The 19,210-nt window shown below is 40.8% G+C and overlaps 1 long non-coding RNA gene across 1 annotated transcript in view; it reads right to left on the bottom strand.

Annotated features, from left to right (window-relative positions):
- Positions 1-19,210, bottom strand: part of LOC112949368 — a 57,960-nt gene that overhangs the window by 27,170 nt on the left and 11,580 nt on the right. Inside the window, exon 2 of the long non-coding RNA XR_003249815.1 lies at positions 1,084-1,154. This is a non-coding gene — a long non-coding RNA (uncharacterized LOC112949368). The remainder of the gene's footprint in view (positions 1-1,083; positions 1,155-19,210) is intronic.

The following is a 19,210-nucleotide window of genomic DNA, read 5'->3' as shown; positions in this document are numbered from 1 at the left end:
CCTCAAAATTTACAGCTACTTGAGCACAAACAAATTTGGTGAAGTTTGGAGACTTCAGGCTTTTCCTACGCTGTTGTGCTTCACTCTTTTCCTCCTCCTCTACCAACTACTTAACTCTCAGAAAGTCCCATCAAGCTTTACCATTCTTGATAAATTAAACATTACCTTAAAAAAAACAGAGCATTCCCAATACTAGAGGCCATAAACAGCACATATATGACAAGCTGCAGAGCAGGTGGTAGTCATTAAACTCCATCAACCCCCCCCTGCTATGCAAGTGTCATCTAACACTCTTCCTGCAAATACTTTCCAAAATTTGCCAAGGAGAAATAAGCAAAGGCAACTGTGCTAATTTCAACGTCAAAATGTGCAGTGAAGAGGTCAATGCGTGTTTACAGGCTATACCTCTAAACGCTTCTCATAGGCTTTAATGTTAACTCACATTCTGTAATGTTTAGAAAAGGTCACACCATTCAGCAGAATACAGAGCAAGGGACACAGAGGGAAACCATGTCTTGCAGACAGCTTCCATAATATCGTTGCCTCCTTCCTCTCCTGCTTATGAAAAGGAAAAGATAGGCATTTACTGCTTATTTTTAATAGCAAACCTCAGTTAAAACATCTCAGAACTCTTCCCATTTAAAGCTTCTCTTGTCTCATATAGCAATACGTATCAGGTACATAAGAGCTATTTCTGTACTTTTTTCGAATAAAGGTACAGACTTCTAGCTCTTTTTAAAACACCCTCACTGAACACCCAAGCGTGATGGAGAGAGCCTGAGGTCAGTTCAAGGGAATATAAAAAATGTCACAGGTTCCAGCAGCAGAACAAATTGCTTTCTACTTTGTCACRTGAAACTACATGTACTTGCTTATCTTCACAGGTTTTGCTGATACCCGTGGTAGAATTGCACATTCCACTCAAAACAAACCACATTATCACATATTTAACTTACTACAAAGCACAGACTTTTTTTTTTCCTCTCCTTTAAAACCAAAACAAACAARCCCTCCATTGACAAGCGTGCTAGGAGCTCATAATAGTGAGCAGTGTCTTAGCTCTATCAATAGATGCTGTCTTACCTTTATCGGGAAAAGATGAAGTGTCCCTTTCTCCTATTCAGCTCCCGAGAACAAAAGAAACCAACTCCACCCTATGGACAAAGAACATTGTTTTTAAAAAAACACTGTGATATTCTGAAAAGTTTTATTTTATAATTAAGACAGACCTTCCAATTCTATTATTCTAGCCTCCCTCAAAATTTACATCCTATAGAAACTAAGGATCACCCTTCCTCCCAGTTCTATTAGGACTGCATAAACCAAAGGTTTCCCTGGGAGTAGGACAGGACTTGCATGGAAATACCTGCTGTATGTCTTAAATATYTTGGCAGCAGCAAATAGCTCAAGAAAGATTCATTTTCTGCAGGGATTTGGAAATGTTAATGTAAAAAACCTTACTGAAGTCCTCAGCAAGAGCAGCTCCAGAAACAGAGAACTTAGACGAGGCTAGAAGACTGAAGTCTAAAGGGAAAAGAAAAGATGATATYACAGTAACCACAGCAGGACACGGATGAAGAAAGTCGCACTGGGTCAGAAAAGCACCACAGCAYGCGCATATTGCAAGGAAAGGAATTTCCACAAACTGCAGAAAACGTGAAAGAGCACAGAGACAAGTAGAGGTAGTAGGCCCAGAGCTTTTGCTTTCTGCCGTGCCTATAGCCCTTGAATGAACCACGGCATTATCGCTCCAAAACGTGAGGCACGAATTGCTCATGTAGACAGCTTCTCTAAAAACCTTCCCAATTCCACCGCTTATCTTATCTGAAGTAGTTGTACACATATCAACACCAATTCAAGAGCTGCAGAATGGCTCCGTTTCACTCCGGTCCTAAACAGCAGCCAAATGTTTATCAATTCCTTCACAATACTGGAACAGCAAGAAATTTTACAGAAGGCCTAACAAAAGCRACTTGCTGATAACAGCCCAAGCCAAACAGTGTCCTTGCTCCTACCAGAAGGTTTTTAGGCTACAGTTGTTATAAGTTGACAGGAAAAAAATCATTGTTATTACAAAAAACACCTACACAACATTTTTCATTTCCAAGTGTCTGTCACTAATCACATTTTATCACTTACACATTAAGATGTGCAGCTAATTTATAATGGCTTAGTCAGTCTGTGTTACTTTTTTCCATTCTCTGAGGTTACTTGAAAGGAAATCTCCACACATTTTATTCATACCTTTTATGTGAAAACTCATATAYAGAAAATAAACTATTGAAGTAGGCTCAGATTTTGGGGGTTTGTTTCTAATTAGCAGAAACCACAGGCTGAAGGTAAATACATCTTCCCCAAAATACCTGCCATAGCAGCATCTTAGAGACCCTGCGCATCCACAATATATATTTCAAGTTAGATTTCAAATTAAAAGAATTGACTTGATTTCCAAAGAATTAGTATAGAAATTTTGCAGTTTCTCTTTTTCTTCACTGAAATTCTTAAAAAGGGCCTAAATAGTGGGGATCCTACCTTTTTCAACACCAAGTTGTGCACCCAAGGTCTTGTCCTTTCTGAAACTTGAAGTCTGGTTGTGTTCATATGACCTAGGGGTTGRCCTAATATTTCAAAGCTCCTCGTAGAAAAGGTTTGGTTTAATATTCTGATCTAACATCTTAATTTCCATCCACTCTAAACTAGTATTTCAAATGCAAATCATTTTGGCAGGACACGTTTAACAGCATTAAAAAATAGAGTTTTCACAAAAAAAAACCAAAAGTTGTTACAACTTGGTAAATATTCATCAAAAGCTTATCACGGCCTTTTCCAAACTTTCTCCCAGTTGCAGGAATATTTTTTTTTCTCTGCTCCCCTGAGGCTGCAGGGAAGAGCAGTSAGAAAATGACAGTTTCACATGTATGTACTGGGTGGAAACTACTGACCAGAAAAAAAACTTTGAATAAATATGCCACAGTTTTCCAGAGTTCCCATTTTCTCATATCCAGATGCTCCCATAAGGAGAAATTCATATTTCAGTTTGATCATGGYCTATATTGGGAGGAGAAGGATCCGATGGGGAAGTTGCACCTATATCAACAGTTAAATATCTACACTCTTTTTTCTCCTAGGGAAGCATTCGTTATAAAAGACCTTCTGTACAGAAGGATGCTTCCCTCCTTCTGCCTTGCACAGAYGAACCAAGCACAACATCCTTTTCTTGGCCTGCAAAGACTCAGGAACAGAGAAAGAGGCATCAGGAGAACTTCCACACCACCTTCTCACTTTTGGGAGTGCCTGGAAGCCCTCTTCCTAGTCTTTTTTTATTTTACTCTGCTCTGCACTGCTCAGATCAGCAATTGGTCACATGTAAGTAGATGGGACCCAGGAGTACTTCCCACATGCACAACTGTTGTACACAACTAGAGAGAAATGGTGACTGACCAACACTCCTGACACAGGGAGCTCAAGTTAATCAAAGCAATAAGAATCAGAACTGTTTTTTTCTCRTTTGGTGTTTTTAAAGAGTATCAAAATAATCACTTCCACTTAAAAAAATAGCCTCTGGGTAAATGATATCACTATTATGCTGTTTTCACTATTTCAAAGAGCTTGTCTACACTAAGCCAATGTTAAATACACAGATGGCGATGCGTTCCCTGCAGTCAAGGCAGGACTAATCCTTGACAGCTATAGACATGACAGTCCCTGTGGCAAGTGCTTTTAGCTGCCAAAAAGCACCTCTTTCTTACTCATCTGAGACCACCTTCCCACTCTTACCCCTAACCTACCTTAGTTCATTTTTTGGTCCAGAGGAGGTGCTATAGTAGAAACTCCTGTTCTAGCTACATACTTCTACARTAGAAACTAAGGTTCTACTGTAGTAGAAAGCCACAAAGCACTTAAGTAACTGTAAAAATGTCCTGTTCCATAAGTTTTTTTTTTTGCCACAGTTAATATGTACTTTAGCTTTGTAAATGAAACTAATAAGGCCGGGGTTCCAGGCCGCAGCCGTCCACAAGACCAAGGGCTCTTCAGCCCCTCACAGGAAGCTGCCCTTTCCCCTCAGCACCATTTATCAGCCCCGCGGGCAAACGCTAAGAAAGCAGCCCAGATTGGAGCCATTACAGAGCTGGTTGTGAGCTAATTAAACAAATTACTCCAAATCAGCCGCATTTAAAAATCTACTGAGAAAATGAATAGACACTGCCAGATGGATTCCAAGGGAGGCGGATTATAGAAAAGTGCTACAGCATGAGGAATCTGAGATTTCACTTAATGCATCTGCCACGAGGCAAAACACATTAAGCCCTCTGCGAAATATCTTATTGATTTAAGACAAGCACAGTACATACATATATAAATGTACCATCACTAAAAGCCACAGACAACRCTCTATGGATGTCCCCGTTTCTCCCCACACTCCGACTTTCTCCTTCCCCAGTTTTTGCTGTGAGGACCCATGGCACTCAGGCAGGCACACAGTGAGCCCTCCTTGCTCACAGCAGCCCTGCCTTTTCCTCTTGCTAGCTTGGAAAGACAAGGACCTATTTCAACCTCCAGCATGAAACCTGATCCATCTGTTTTCAAGAGAAATCCACCAAAAATGAAACTTCAGGCTGCCTTCTGGAATAATACGCTCAAATATTTTCTTAGTGTGAAAAGCCTCAACTCCACCCTTCCAGGCAGAGAAGTCTAAAGAAAAAAAAAGAAAATAAAAAACAGCATCACATTCCCAGGGCTACAAAGAGCCTGAGGAAACTGGACTAAGCACGAGCATCCCAGTAGCCTGCAAAGGTATCACAATTTAAAAGGCTGATAAGCACCTTCAATGTATTACCAACAATCAAGCCTGCTCAGAAAGATTTCTCTGCCTCCCTACATAAATAYAGGCCAGCACTATCAGCAGAAACACGATGCCACTACACCCATTCCCACATACTTCCTAGCACAAAAAAAATAGCCCAAATATAGCTGCTCACAACGCAGTCAGCTTGGGCAAGCTTTGCACAAAATTCTCCAGGGACAAACAAGAGGACACAAGACAAATTAAGTTCACATTAAAGTTGACTATTTAGATAAATCAGTTACCAATATTAGAATACAGTGCCAGAGCCAGTAAAGAAATCAATACTTGGGATRTTCTAGTGTGGGGTTTTTCTAAGCTTAGAAGTAGAGGAGAAAAGGTGCTGAAGAAGTCAGGTGTGTTGACATGAGTCATCTATTTATACTTTTTAAGTAGCTAAAAAGATCAGGCTAAGGCAGGTAAATTCAATGGAAAAGCCTGAAAATACATTTCCAAGTACTAAGGATTGATGTGACCTCCAGCTACTCTGAACAAGTGGAAATCCCTCTTGTATCTCAAGTGCAGACTGAGCCTCAAAAGACCTATTTTGTTTCCTACCCCAAAAAGTGACTGACATACCAGTAGAAATGCAGTGCCTACATAACTGTATTTTCCATGTGGACTTTATGGAGATTCTTATTGGAGACACTGCAAAGAGCATATGGTAATGGGTTCAGGAGGAGTGTTGCACACACCATGAATGTGAGTTCAATATCTTCACTGAGGCACACAGGGAAAGAGAGGACAACGATGCAAAGCTGATACCAAAGCAAGTATGTACACACAGGGAACAGCATTAGACATATTAGCTGCTTGCTGAAGATTGTCCTGAGAGCAGACTAAAGCTGTTATGTACAGACATATAAATATCAGGTTTTAACATGTACCTGGCAAGCGGTACAATAGCTCCACCATGAAAAAAAGCTATGGGGGAAGTTTCAAAAGTGAATTACAATTTTTATCCTTTTTTGATAATTCTAATATTAGAAGCATATGAGTAAAAGAAATATGGGAAAATGGAATTACATGTTTTTTTTTCACTTTGGTGCAGTGAACTACAACAAGCTAAGTTAGTAAKCCACTGGAGTACAAAGGAATTTGTAAACCAATGGTACAAGAACAGGGGAAAAAGGCATCTCACCACAAYGCAGAACCAAGTTACTAATTCACTGCGGTAGAAAGTAATTTGTGAACCGAATCCGAGCGTGTTTCCTTTGGYTGCTGTTTACTTTAGAGTTGAATATTCTTCAGCAGGAAAGGCTGCATACTAAGTAGCACCAGTGCAAGCATCGGTAAGTACATAAACTTACCTGGATACACCAAAATACATACGTGGAAATTGCCTGAAGGCAAGGACTGATTGGGAGCATTATCCCATGGGCATCCTGCGTAGGCATGAAGAATATATAGCATTACCCTTGAATAATTAAGGGTCAGCAGGGCAGTGCGTGCACACAGACCTTTCCCCCCAACAAGGTTGCTGAAATGACCCCTTCAAAGCTTCCCGTCTCCCTCCGTATTTTGCTGCCCATCTCTGCCCCAGGTTTTCCACGTAGTTGGAATTCCACAGCTGGTCCCCAGCTCCCCTGCAAAAACCACCCTTTCCAGATGAATTCCCCAGAACAGACCTTGTCTTCTTGGAAAGCRAGGGGATAGTTCCCAGAAACCCACGATTCCCAGGAGCGCAACCATCAGCTAGTACATTATTATTTCATAACCGTAAAAAATCTGGTAGAAGTTTAGCAATATTTGCAAAGGGCACTGGCATTGGAGCAGTGCTGCAAAGGCCTGAGCAATTTGCTAGCTGCACCTAAGGGGATTGAGTTGCTCCCTCCCATCCCTTCCTTTTAAGCAGCACCTTCTGAATAAAAGCCATGCTAATGAAAGACTTGAAGCTGTATTTAGCTATTTAAATACAGCACAGTAATGCCCTTTAACAAAGGTAGGGAATAGTCAGCAGCCCAATGCTACAGTATTTTATTATATTTGTTCACGTTAATAATTTGCCAGGTTTATTTCCCTCCAACTCCAGTCCACACGTTTCTCAAAGTTCTTTAAAAATTACTTAACTAACAAAAGACATTATGACACAGAGATGAAAGGAAAGATAATTTAGTATATAATTTCCCAATTGAAGTGTCACACCTCAACACACACAGCTGTGCTCATAAGCTCCCATCATCCTGTCACAGTATAACAACCACACAGCTACACATACCCTTTAGCAAAGTAATTCCCATTTACCACAGATTCCCTGGTTTTGTTCGGATTCCCTCGTTAGTCACCCTTTTGTGGAACTCAAACTTACATCAAGGGGAAATGCTCTGCTCTGCATTCTACACAAGGGGCAAGGCACAGATTGCAGACTTAAAATAAATTTGGAAGCATTCCTATTTGAAGAATTATCATAAAGAAAAAATACATCCCCTCTTGTAGTCAGTCCACTTGGCATTTAAGAGACATGACTGCATATGTTCATCAGGAAAGAGATGAGAAATCCTCTAACTCACAGGATGCAGAAATGTAGGAAATTAAAGCTTTTCCCCTACATATATTAGGATAATACTTAAACAGGAAGTYAAATAGGGGCAAATATGATTTAAACCAGAAGAAAGGAAATCTTGATTCAATAATATATTTTTAATCTCCTTTGCATTTAAACTTCACTGACTATTAATAAAGAAAAAAAGAAAGTGAAAAAACCCTCTTATTTYAGTGACTGCTATAGCTACAAGGGACAAGCAGGCTATGAAGCCTTCCAGTCACTCCCAGGGTGCTTCTCTAGCACAAAATCCCACTGATTTCTAAGCTCTTCTCCAATTCTGACTCACAAGTTTACTGTTAAGGACAATATTCCTAGAGATTCAGCCAGGTACTGGCCGAGGACCTTTTTCTTCACAAATCAGAACTTAAGTTGACACAGCTACAAGACATTAGTTCTTTTCAAGAGGTACTAAACTAAATTTCATAATTCATTTCTAAGTATTTTATATTACTAAGTARAATGATTAACTATCACAAGTTTTTAAATAAGATTTATTCTTCACTGCTCTTCATGCTTCTGTTTTTTGCCAACTTTAACATTTCAATCACTTCAGGCAATACAGACTAGTGATTTTTATTATTTTCTCCCAATTCTGTTGTAGCTGCCAACACTGCTGCTGACATCTGAAAACGTATTTTCAAGTCTATTAGGAGTCTGGATTGCCACAGGATCTACAGAGTACTACAAAAAGTGTTTGCTTCAAAGGTGATAGACTCAATCTATTACATTTATTTACTGAAAAAGGAATAGAAGTTCTAAGATCACTGTTTTGTTTTAAACAGAGCCAACYTTTGAAATTTAAGTACGTGCAAGGGTTCTTGCTAAAAATGCCCTTTTTTTTTTCCTCCACTAAACAGTTCATATAATATAGCAGGTAATAAACATAAGGCAAAAATTTAGCAAGTAAGAGATAGGAAATACAACACATGCCGTTACAGCCCATTTCTATGCACACATACAAGGCAAGTTAACCATAGGGTAGCAGCAGCTTAACTAATTCTATTAATCCCTATGAATAAGCATTTCATTTGGCCATTTTCACATCCTGTAATTATTCCAGAGGAAACACAGGTTAAGGGTTCAGCTACCACTTAAAATGGCTCCTAAAGCATAATTATATCTACAAGACTTAGCCTTAGGCTAAATTAGGAAGCCTACAAAGTACTTCTTTTTCTTAAATACACTGTGGAGTTCAATTATTTCAAAGCTTTTCTTAAAAAAACTTGCTAATATTCAGTTTTATACAAGTACCTTGAACACAAAGGCTACCAGCTGGCCACAATATCTGGGCCATGATGCAGTCTTATTTACCTGTAATAAATGGTTAAACAAGAGTTATGAAGTCCTTCAAGTTCAAGAGAAAGCCTCTCTTGACTACAGACCCCTCATTGATGTTTTGATATGAAATACCAGTACTTCATACTGACGTCTGCRGGCACCAAATCAAAGTGCTCACACGCACTGAACAGCAACCCCTGCACTGCCTGTTGTGAGCAGTGACAGTGACAGAATCTGGCAGGAAAGTTCCAAGGTTTGGGTTAAAAAATAAAAGATTGTGGCATGCCAAACATCCAAAWTTGCTAAAAGTTAAAAATTGTTAAGTTAAAAAATATCTATGCTAATTATCGCTAAAATTTTGCTAACTAAAAAAAAAAGTAGGTAAAGCCATGAACCCCAAAGGGCTCTGACATTTGAGCGTTGTTCCTGTGTGTATATATATATATATCTCCCCCTTTCCTTGGCAAATTGTCTTCTTGCCCACCAGCACCAAGGCTAATGGAACTACATAGGCACCTGCCAAAGGAAGCAAGCACAGATATAGACACAAAGGCCATGAGTTTCAACGTTTTTGGAGGCTGCTCCTCACCTCTTCCATCTCCTGACATCTGGAGACTCTGCAAGACCAGACAGTATCTTAAAAGATTTCCCAAGTATCTTCAAGAAGGTAAAGCATAAAACTATACCCTTCCTGGAAGGCTCTTTTAGTGCTTAGAAACAGTTTTCAGAATGCTGCATAATACAATTTATATTGATGACATCTAGAGAATAAAAAAGGGAATGGAAACAGTGAAACACTCAAGATCTCGTGTCAGGAAACACTGTCCATCAGTTTACAAAGCAGCAGATAACTTCGAGGTCTCCCTGACCTTCCAGCACCACGGGACAATCTTTACGCAAGGACACGCTGTTCTGGAACAGTTCCTCACCGCGCAAGGTACTGAGCTTTTCACCGGCACTTGGCACGCACCTCTCCTGTTCCACTGCCTCTCCGCAGGCAGGCTATTCATCACAGCGACACAGCTCGCCACCCCGGCCCACACGTGCTCCGGCTTCCCAGCTCCCTCCTCGTCCTTCAGGGAGACGGGCAGCATCCCTCACCAAACTCTTCTGCTTTGGCGTGAAATTGGTCRTCTTGGGACCCAGCAAGTGACAGTGTGAGGTTAGAACATTTTGCTCAATGACAAGTCAAGCCTCACTAGTTTACATATAGCAGAAACTATAGGTAGTCTTTGGTACCAAGGTAGCTTCATCTGTGGCAGGTTCAACATGTCTTCACATCCAAGYGAGTCACAGCACACAGCATGGAGGCAAAGTGTAGCTGCTGAAAGCTAAGTCCACAGTAAGCACCAAGTGCTTGGTTTTCCTTGGGACCTTCTTAAAGTTTGCAGTGGACCAGGTAAAGCCACGTAGACGATGTGAAATCATCATGTGTGATGATTCATGTTTTCCAGAAACTCCTCGTCAAAGAGCCCTCAGTTAACATGTCTAAAGACATCTGTCTGATGAGTGACATACATTAGAGTCTGTATGGAATTGGAGTGAACCCAGACTTTTATAGCAACCAATCTTATTCAACATCCAAAGGACCAGAGTTGATAAAGATCAGTATGTATTTGCTAAAAGGACAAGGCAATTGGGAAACTTGCAAAAGAAAAATAAGTAGTGTTCAGCTGATGTATCTGAATTAACATCTGTATACTGATATGTAAAAYGTATGAAGTTAGAATCCAATTAGAAATAAATACTCATCTAAAACCAACTGAACATCAGCATTAAGAAAATATTTTTTAAGATATAAGAGCACATACATGGTCAAACACAAGCTTAACGCTTTTGCAAAAGGAAGAAGATGATGCAGCATTCACCTGTCACGTGCAGCCACTTCTAATACAATGATACTGGCCCAAACCACCTCATGAACTCTCCATGTGCCTCCGCAGGAGGAAGCTCGGTCTCAGAAGTGGCAATCGCCTCTTGCCTCAATACGCTGCCCAGCCTGAGAGTGCACAGGAATATCTCAGCAGCAGCGAGCTGGGAACCTGCTGTAACATTTCAACACTTGAGGCTAAAACAGTACCTAAATTCCCCCTTACCTCCATGTACACGTCTGCTGAAGGAGTGTGATACACACTGCTATTCATGGGCTCACATTCCCTGCGGGCTGGCTGAACCCCGGCCAGGCACAGGCACCCCGACCTTGTCACCAGCCCATCTCCACAGCTCAGTGCCACACAGTGCTGACRGCCATCCAGCACTGGAGCAAATTTTAGTTCAGGATTAGTGTTTTCCAAATGCAGATGGTTACCAAGGGAAAGAGAAACCTGCTGGACCTGTTCACCCCTGCTTATCTTAAATCCCCCGATCACCAGCAMAGTATTTGGCGTATTAAAATAGATTATGTTTTGTTTTCACATTTCTTCCGCATAATTTGCATCTTTAAAAGCAGATTTCACAAAATAACTTGACAAATAAGCACCTGCTATCTTCTTAGATTTCACTTTTCAGAAGCAACATGCTCAGCTGCAAGGAAAGTAACTTGCCATACAGAAGCTACAACCTCTTTGCAGGAGACTTAAAACTTCCCTACGTATACATTTTGATTCACAGAGCTGATTTCACTCACTCATGCACACTCACCCCAGCACCCATGTACTCCGATTCAAAGGGCTCAAAAAAAAATCATTTTAGTCAAGTCCAAGAAGAGATACAACCTCTGACGTTTCCACTTCAAATACTCCTAATAAAGTCAAGATGTGTTTAAGTTGAAATTCTCAGTTTTCTGTCAACAATTTCTGTTACTGGCTCTGTTTCATAAAGAAAAAGTTTCATATGTCTAAATGCAAGAATTTTTTTTAAATATTGCTGTTTCTCAGCTTTTGAAATTGAACTGTTTTGATTTCCTTCATATTGCATACAGTTTCTTTGATATGCATGGTGTGTTATGAAGAACTTACCCACCTCAGCTAAAATATTCATAAGGCATTTAGGAGCATATCTTCAAACTTCAAACCAAAAAAACTGCACCCAACAAATAAATTCATAGCCTAAAGTTTTCTATCAGTCAGTATTTCTGCACAAGAATGCATCTTTGTTGGGGGTTAAGGAGTAGTTCATGTTTGCTATTGGTTCACCTTCTGGTCATAACTCCTAGAGGCCACAACATTTCATTCGAGATGATTTACAATAAACCATTATCAGGTTGGGATTTACACCAGTATCTCCAGTGTCAATATTCAGTTCCTGATAAAATGCACTAGAATCTTCAAGGAATCTCTCTATAGTGATAATCACAGAGTAATTGTTAATACTAATACTAGGTGTCCTTGCAATCCTAGAGGCCATAACTGATTTTATATTGTGAAAGTGGCATGCTATTTTTCACCATTAAAGCACTGGCTTTTTCAGAAGACTGGTTTCAAGTCGGTGAGCTTTGCTCAGCCCCGAGGTTCTTCCTCACCTGTGTGAATAAATCCTAACTCCACAGGAACACAGGAATCTCCCCCTTCATTTTCAACTTCCTCTGCAACACAAAGTCCTTTTTTAAAATACTTGCTGATATGGTCCAGTACTAAAAACAGATTTGGCATTTTCTTAAAACAGAAAGACTTGTAGTAGGAGATGAACTCCTCATTATCCATCTGTTTCCAGTTGCTTTTATTTATACTACAAAACTTTCCAGATGTGATGCTCTTCATCTCCAGTCCCTCTGGGATGATAAACTATGCTCCTCTTAAAAGCTCTTTACATCTATACTTATATCCAACCATTAAAAATAATTCTTAAATGAGAAATGTGCTGAAGTTTTATTTTCTGCAGAGATTTCCAAAAGCAGTATGCAGCAATTCCCTCTTGCAAACCACTCAGTAATGAAAGAAAAGAATACAGCATGTTCAGGGGGACAGCAAAGGGTGAAGAGAGCTGCAAATAAATCTGGAGGTAGCCTTGCCTCCAGTGAGCCATTTATATATAGATATAATGAAAAGGAGAAGGAAAGAAAACAAATGCCAGACCTGCAGGTGTGCTAACAAATTAAAACTGGAGAAGGACAAAGCAGAAAGAATTGAAAAAAAWCTGCTATATCCTTTCAAACCCTGCCTCCCCTCCAGCCTATGAAACCTTTATTCTAAGGAGCCATCAGACTTATTGGGGCTACCCATAAACACAGACTCCATGTCTGCAGAGGTGGCAGCAACTGCAGAAACCCCAAAGCTCTTCTGAGCTGTTAAAGGATGGAGAAGGGAAGAGAACTGGCTGCCTGCTTGCCCACAAACCTCCAGAACTCCCACGAACCAGGGGCACTAACTGCAATTACAAAATAGCAAGCCATTGTCTTCACAGAAGTTTTCATCAGTACGTGGCACTGTCTTCTGGCTTCCTGCAGAAAGGCCAACTTGACTAAATCTCCCTCTGCAGATGTCATTTCTCTCATACAATAGAGAGAATATTTATGAGGCTGCTTCAAAAAAAGTCTGAATCATAAAATGTCTTCTTAGACCTCTAAATCCTGTTTTACCACTGCACATATTCCATTCAGAAATTTGTTTTACACTCTAAGTAAAGAATGTTTCTTATCAGAATCTAATAAAAACAGAAATTCAGTGATTTTACACTAAATTCCCAAAGAATTCACATCTCTAAAGGCCAAAACCCAAGTCTGTTGGTATTCGGGGAAAAATAACATAACCTGCAAACATAACTGACATGCTGTCACTTCTTGTTCTACACCACTTTAGAATGAAATTACCATACTGTGGTTTTAAGTCACGTTTTGAATAAAAAGATTAAGGCATGCAAACAACTGGCCCCATGAAACAGTGTTGACACTGCTGGCAGTGCTCACAGGCTGGTAGCAGATCCAAGCAGGCTACTCCAGGGTTTGTATCCCAGTCGTATCCTCAATCCATGTGGCTCCACTGCCTTCCCAAGGCCCCAGAACGCACAATGCTGCTTTCGCGCCRTTGCAGATAATACAGATTATCAGATATATTGATAATCCAAAGTCAAACACAGCAAGAAAGGGTCTAGTGTTTTGGTTTTAAGATCAGACAGGGAATATAAATTAACCTTATTTTCTCAATACTTAACTGCAAGCTATGAAAAAGTTCACATTACAAGCCACACTTTGGGGGAATAATAAAAATTACCAACTCTCACACTTCATGGAATAATATATTTTATGACTGCAATCAAGCAATTTCCTGAGCAAGACAGCAAAGAGGATGGGCAGATCATCACCCCCAGGACTCATCCTCCTCACCCGGCACCTTCTCAAGCCAAGGGGACTATGACCCCAGGCCTCTCTCAGGCACAAGGCAGCCAGGCCCAACATATTCTGGGCATGAAAACCGGGAGGTTCCCACCATACACTTGCAGCACTTCACAGTTAATACACTGCAGACAGCTAGAAACCCAGTTTCATGAAAAAGACTACCTGTAGTACAGTCTTTTAGAAGCCTGCTATCCAAGACAAGCTTGAGGATCTCAGTCTGGAACATGCAGGATTCCTGGTGTGCCAAGAGAAGCGTGTGGCCAGTGACATGCAAAGGTGACCACACACAGCTTCTGAAAACAAAGGTATTGTTTGATCRGCACTCAGAGCAGAGTATTTGCAGAAAAATGTATTTTAAACCTGTGGCTTTCYAGGCAAAAAGCCATGGGGCTGTTTCTGCAAGGGGTCAGGCCATATTTCTGGGCATTACATGTTCCTCCTCATTTCCTGCAGCCACCCTATCCTGCAGTGGCTTGTTCTGAGCCACTTYTCCCCCTTGCATGTTTTCTCATGTTTGTGTCCATGAACATGGCAGAGGACTTCCACCTCCACCACAGCTCTGCCCCTACTTTTACAGGTTCTCTAGTTTGCTGAAGCAACACCAGGTCCAATGACAAAACTTCCACTTACAGGAGATAAGGAGCTAACTCCCAGTGYTTAATACCGTACAAGGTTTCTCCCCACCACCACCCTTTGCAAATAAATTTGTAAATAAGTGTGTGCTTGTGTAGGGGTGCAAGATGGCCAGAATACAGTTGTTAAAACAGAGGGAAATGCTACAGTTACTTCAAATACTTGAATACACATTCAGCAAAGCGTGTCAGAAACAGAGTTCACGTGGCACATGCAGCAATTAGGAGGTTTCTGCAGCACATTCACAACAGTGTTTTTCCACCTCCTGCATGTCAAGGTAACTGGCTTGACAGGTCAGTGCTCTGGCAGGCGTGCTCCTGGGCCAGGCCTGCAGCTCCAAGCAGCCGAGGGAAGGAGCCACAGCTGTGCTGGTTGTGCACCCAACGCTGAGCACACACTCCAGCAGCCCAAACAGCACGCCAGSTCAGCGCAGCACACATTAAGCAACCCCAAACAGAACAGGAGCAATTAGAGAACATCCAGGGAGCKCTTAAATGTGCAACCGGATACTCTCCCAGCCAATACATATCAATACGAGGTATAAAAACAGCGTCAAACTCYACAGCCTGCTCCCTCAGAGAGTTTGAGTTGGGTGGTCTTGCAACGAAAAGTAGGTGTTAAATCACATCTTGTCCAGTCATAGAGACAGGCAGCCATAAACCTGCTGCTGACACTTGGGGAGCCTTCCAGCCAGCGCTGCCAGTAACTCTAGCAGCCCTRGAGAGGACATTTCCGGACGAGGTCATGGAGGACCAGGAGTTTTCAAGGAACATGGCTCTGGAGGGAGCCTCAAGAATGAGGATCCTAATGCACCACTTCCCCCTTTCACACCCCTCCACACATCACTGGGAAACATCCTGGACCTACACATGTCCATACCTTGATGGCTTCGCTGCTTAAAACATAGCTATTCCCAACCTTGTTAGGCAGCAAGCACCTTTACTAACAAGTGGACTCCTAGAGCATGGGCTTCAAACCCTTCAAAGGCAAGCACAGCATTCCCAAAGTYCTAACAGGAAAGGATAAGTATAGCTACATATATTCAGGATATTGAGGACAGAGTTGCACATGAGCAGCAGAGCAGCCAGGAATTTAACAGGAGACCGTGCATGACTATGCTATGATGGAAGCTACGATGGAGATGGCAGCAAAACACAGGAAGAAATACAAAGCAGGTCAGTATAAACAGCAATACAGGAGGGAGAAAGGAATTGGGGAAAACTAACCTTTCTGATGAGCTGAAAAATAAGACACATGAGCAGGAAAATCCCACAGATTTCCTTAAAGGCTTCATTTTGATTCTCCTACGCTGAAGAAATGTCAAGATACAACACATGGAAAAGTCAGAACTTGGCACCAAGCTGAGAAGGACAACAGCTTTTCTTCCTCCAAAGGATTGTTCACCCTATGATTTTGTATGATGATTTTTCACCCTATGAATTTGTGGGAAATATACATTATTCCTGTTGTTACTTAGCTGATGCTTTTTATAGTTTCTTGGGTAATGTTAATCGTGCAATGAATTCTACATATTGTTTTTCAAGAATGCCTTTTTAATCTACAAACAAAATACAATTTTTGCTTTCAATTCACTGAGATACTGTCTGCAATAAAATTAACTTCATTATTAACACACATGAAAAATAAGCACAGATGCTGTGCCAGCCTAATTAAAGCATTTAACACACTCAGGTTGGGACTAGAACTAAAACAGATAGAAACAGTACTAAAATACTGTACACCAGTGGGAAAATACATATCCAAGAAGGAAAAATTGAAGGCTTGCACACAACTAATTCCAAGGTTGGGCTGAAGCAGATGTGGTGGAACACACTTTCCTGAACASAAAACACAATGGAAATCGAAGTGAAAGAGCAAAGAGTAGTCTGTTCTTTCTTCCCTTTTGCTTTGGAAGAACTGGGGCTTCAAATGGCATCTTGCAAATTTTCATAGTCTGTGTTACCTTTTTCCATGAGGACTCAGGAAAAAGTGGAAATATGCAAGAGTAAATGACCTGTAAATTCATGTGCTGCTTCAGGTGAATTCCATCTAGGCACTCATTTCAATATCCCAGCTATTTCCATAGACACCAAACTGGCCAGTTTAAACAACCTTATTTCATGTCTCCTTGCTTCTCTTCTAGAAGAACTTTGCTCTTCTTGGTCTTAGAAGATGTGTTGAGACCACCACCACGTCAGCAGGAGTGTCCCATGCAATGAGTCAAACTCCCTGTGGATGCAAAAATCCTTTCCTGTCGCAAAGTTTCACGCAAACCATGTCACSAAACGTTAAGTTGATAAAAAATGGAGCTAAATCATATAAATTAGACATTTATCTTTTCTTGTCTATGAAAGTTAAAAGCTCTGCCCCTCCACACACTTTTTTGTTCTGGTTTTTTGAATCTTGGGCTTAAGAGACTGATTAAAAACTCAAGAGGAATCCTAAAAAAGGTGGATAAAAATCTGCTTTTTATTTGCCTACCAAAAAAGCTGTTAAAACTCACTCCAAACAATTTWCCTAGTATTGCCCTGTACTTACAGCTTCTGTAATTCAAATTACTAAGGACAAAAAATAGAATCCATACGCGCACACACTCATGCTGTATTTCAACCAGGCTCAAYACTGTGTGGCTCTACCACAAATTAAGACTTGTGGGATTAAAAAAGGCTCAGGGCCATTTCTGCTGCTTTCCCCAAAACAGAGACATTAACATGAATTGACAGCAAAAGCAGCAGTTRTGAAGTAATGATCATTTTTTCTAAGAAATGATTTGCTCCTCACCCGAAATGGGTTCTGCCTTGAAGCATCGTCAGTGCAACCAATTTCAGAGTCACTCAGTGATGCTGGGTTAGTAGCATTAAGCACACTAGAAAAACAAAAAAGGCAGGAAAAGGCACACAACTCCTGTACCACAACTGGAAGAAAAAATGGTAATTAAAAAGACAAATGCTCACCAGTAAGACAYGGCTAGCTTTCTCAAATCCTTGAGTGTTTAATAAGTCCAAAGYATCCCATTATTCATTGAATGAATACATACATATCATTAGGATCACAGATTATTCCTGGACAGGAACAACTTTAAAAAAATGACCTTTCTCCTTTACTACTCATATAGCCTTGTCTACAGAGTTCCTCTAACATCACTCTGCCTTACACATTCATGCTTAAACAATCCACGGTATAAATGAAGCATTTTATTTAGAAATAAAGGGGAAATAAAAAGCAAAATTTTTTTCCAAGTGAGTGATGCAGTGCACAAATTGTCTATGCAATTGCAATAAGTCTCAAAGAAAGCAGATGGGATCCCATTCTGTTAGGGGAACTGATGGTAGAGTTGTGAACCAAGCAAAGGGACCACAACAGCGGCAGGGCTCCATTACCTGTGATCCATGTGATCAAGAGCTCCCCAGACAGTGTAAAAGCACCCGGGAGTCCCCACCGACCGAGAGAGGAGTCACATCCCAGAGCTTGCTGCCTTGCCAAGGGTAAGGCACCATTCCCGGCCACTGAGAAGGGTTTTATAAGGCCTGGAGAACGGAGTCAGCAAAAGGGTTCGCTTTACAGAGCTTGGCCGCAACGCTGGGGAACACGTATGGAAAGCTAAGCAGCTAATGCCTTATGTAGACACCTCAGCCTTCAGACTGATTATGGAGAACTACTGAAGTAACCACACACCAGGACAAGATCTACTTTTGGGGATCTTAATTTTTTTCTTAGTGCTTCCCTAGGTAATTTTGATCAGGATTGCTATTAAAAGTCCTCTTTATGAAATCATTTTTCTCAGAAATATATTTGCCAAGGAGCCATGACAACTGCAGAGCATCTGTCCATCACTCCCTGTGGGGACACATCACAGGGGAAGCAAAACGGAATAGTATTACTCAATTTTTGGAAGTTAAGAGTGGCTGTGATAAACAGCAGCATCTTATCAAAAACAAGGTATCAAGCCTAGAGAACAAGGAAAGATCCCTGTAAACCTCCTCCCTCGGTGCCCAGTGGTCAAGAGGGCCAAAGAGTCCCTCAGTGAGCAGAAACGTATGTGAAGAACGACGCCAACCTTGGCCAACTGCAGCAAAACACAAAAGCCCCCAGGCCAAGCGTGATGCATCCCAACCACCAATGCAACAAAACACAAGAAAACCAAATGCACGGACCAACATGCCTCATTTCACATGAGACACAGCCATCAGAAATTCCACTAAGTAGGAAATATCTAACAAGGACTTGACTGACAGGTAAGGTGCAAGTCTAAGTTGCTAACTTAGCTCATACTTAGCAAACCTTTCCAAGTGAGTTATAGATTCATTGCATTTATTTAAGCTTCGGAGGAATAATAATCCCCAAATCCATGGGTGGACCACAATAATAGTCTATTTACTTTCTGATTTATAAGCTATTTCTACTGTCAGCACTAAACTGATACCTTTATTCTTATTAATGCTTATTTGAAACAGCATTTTGCACTGATAATGTAACTGACCACCTACAGACACTCAAAATACAATATTTAAATATTTCACTAGCATTAATAGGCATTTTTTCCAAATAATAGATTTGAATGGGGAAAAACATCATTATTTTGATAAAGATATGGGTTCCAGACTTGTACACTTCTGACTTTAAAAGATGGGGGAAAAAA

The sequence above is a fragment of the Nothoprocta perdicaria genome, unplaced genomic scaffold (genome assembly GCF_003342845.1).
Source record: "Nothoprocta perdicaria isolate Ctin4 unplaced genomic scaffold, notPer1 scaffold_291, whole genome shotgun sequence".
Taxonomy (NCBI): domain Eukaryota; kingdom Metazoa; phylum Chordata; class Aves; order Tinamiformes; family Tinamidae; genus Nothoprocta; species Nothoprocta perdicaria.
The sequence above is the reverse complement of the archived record's forward strand: the minus strand, read 5'-3'. Positions and strand labels throughout refer to the sequence as shown.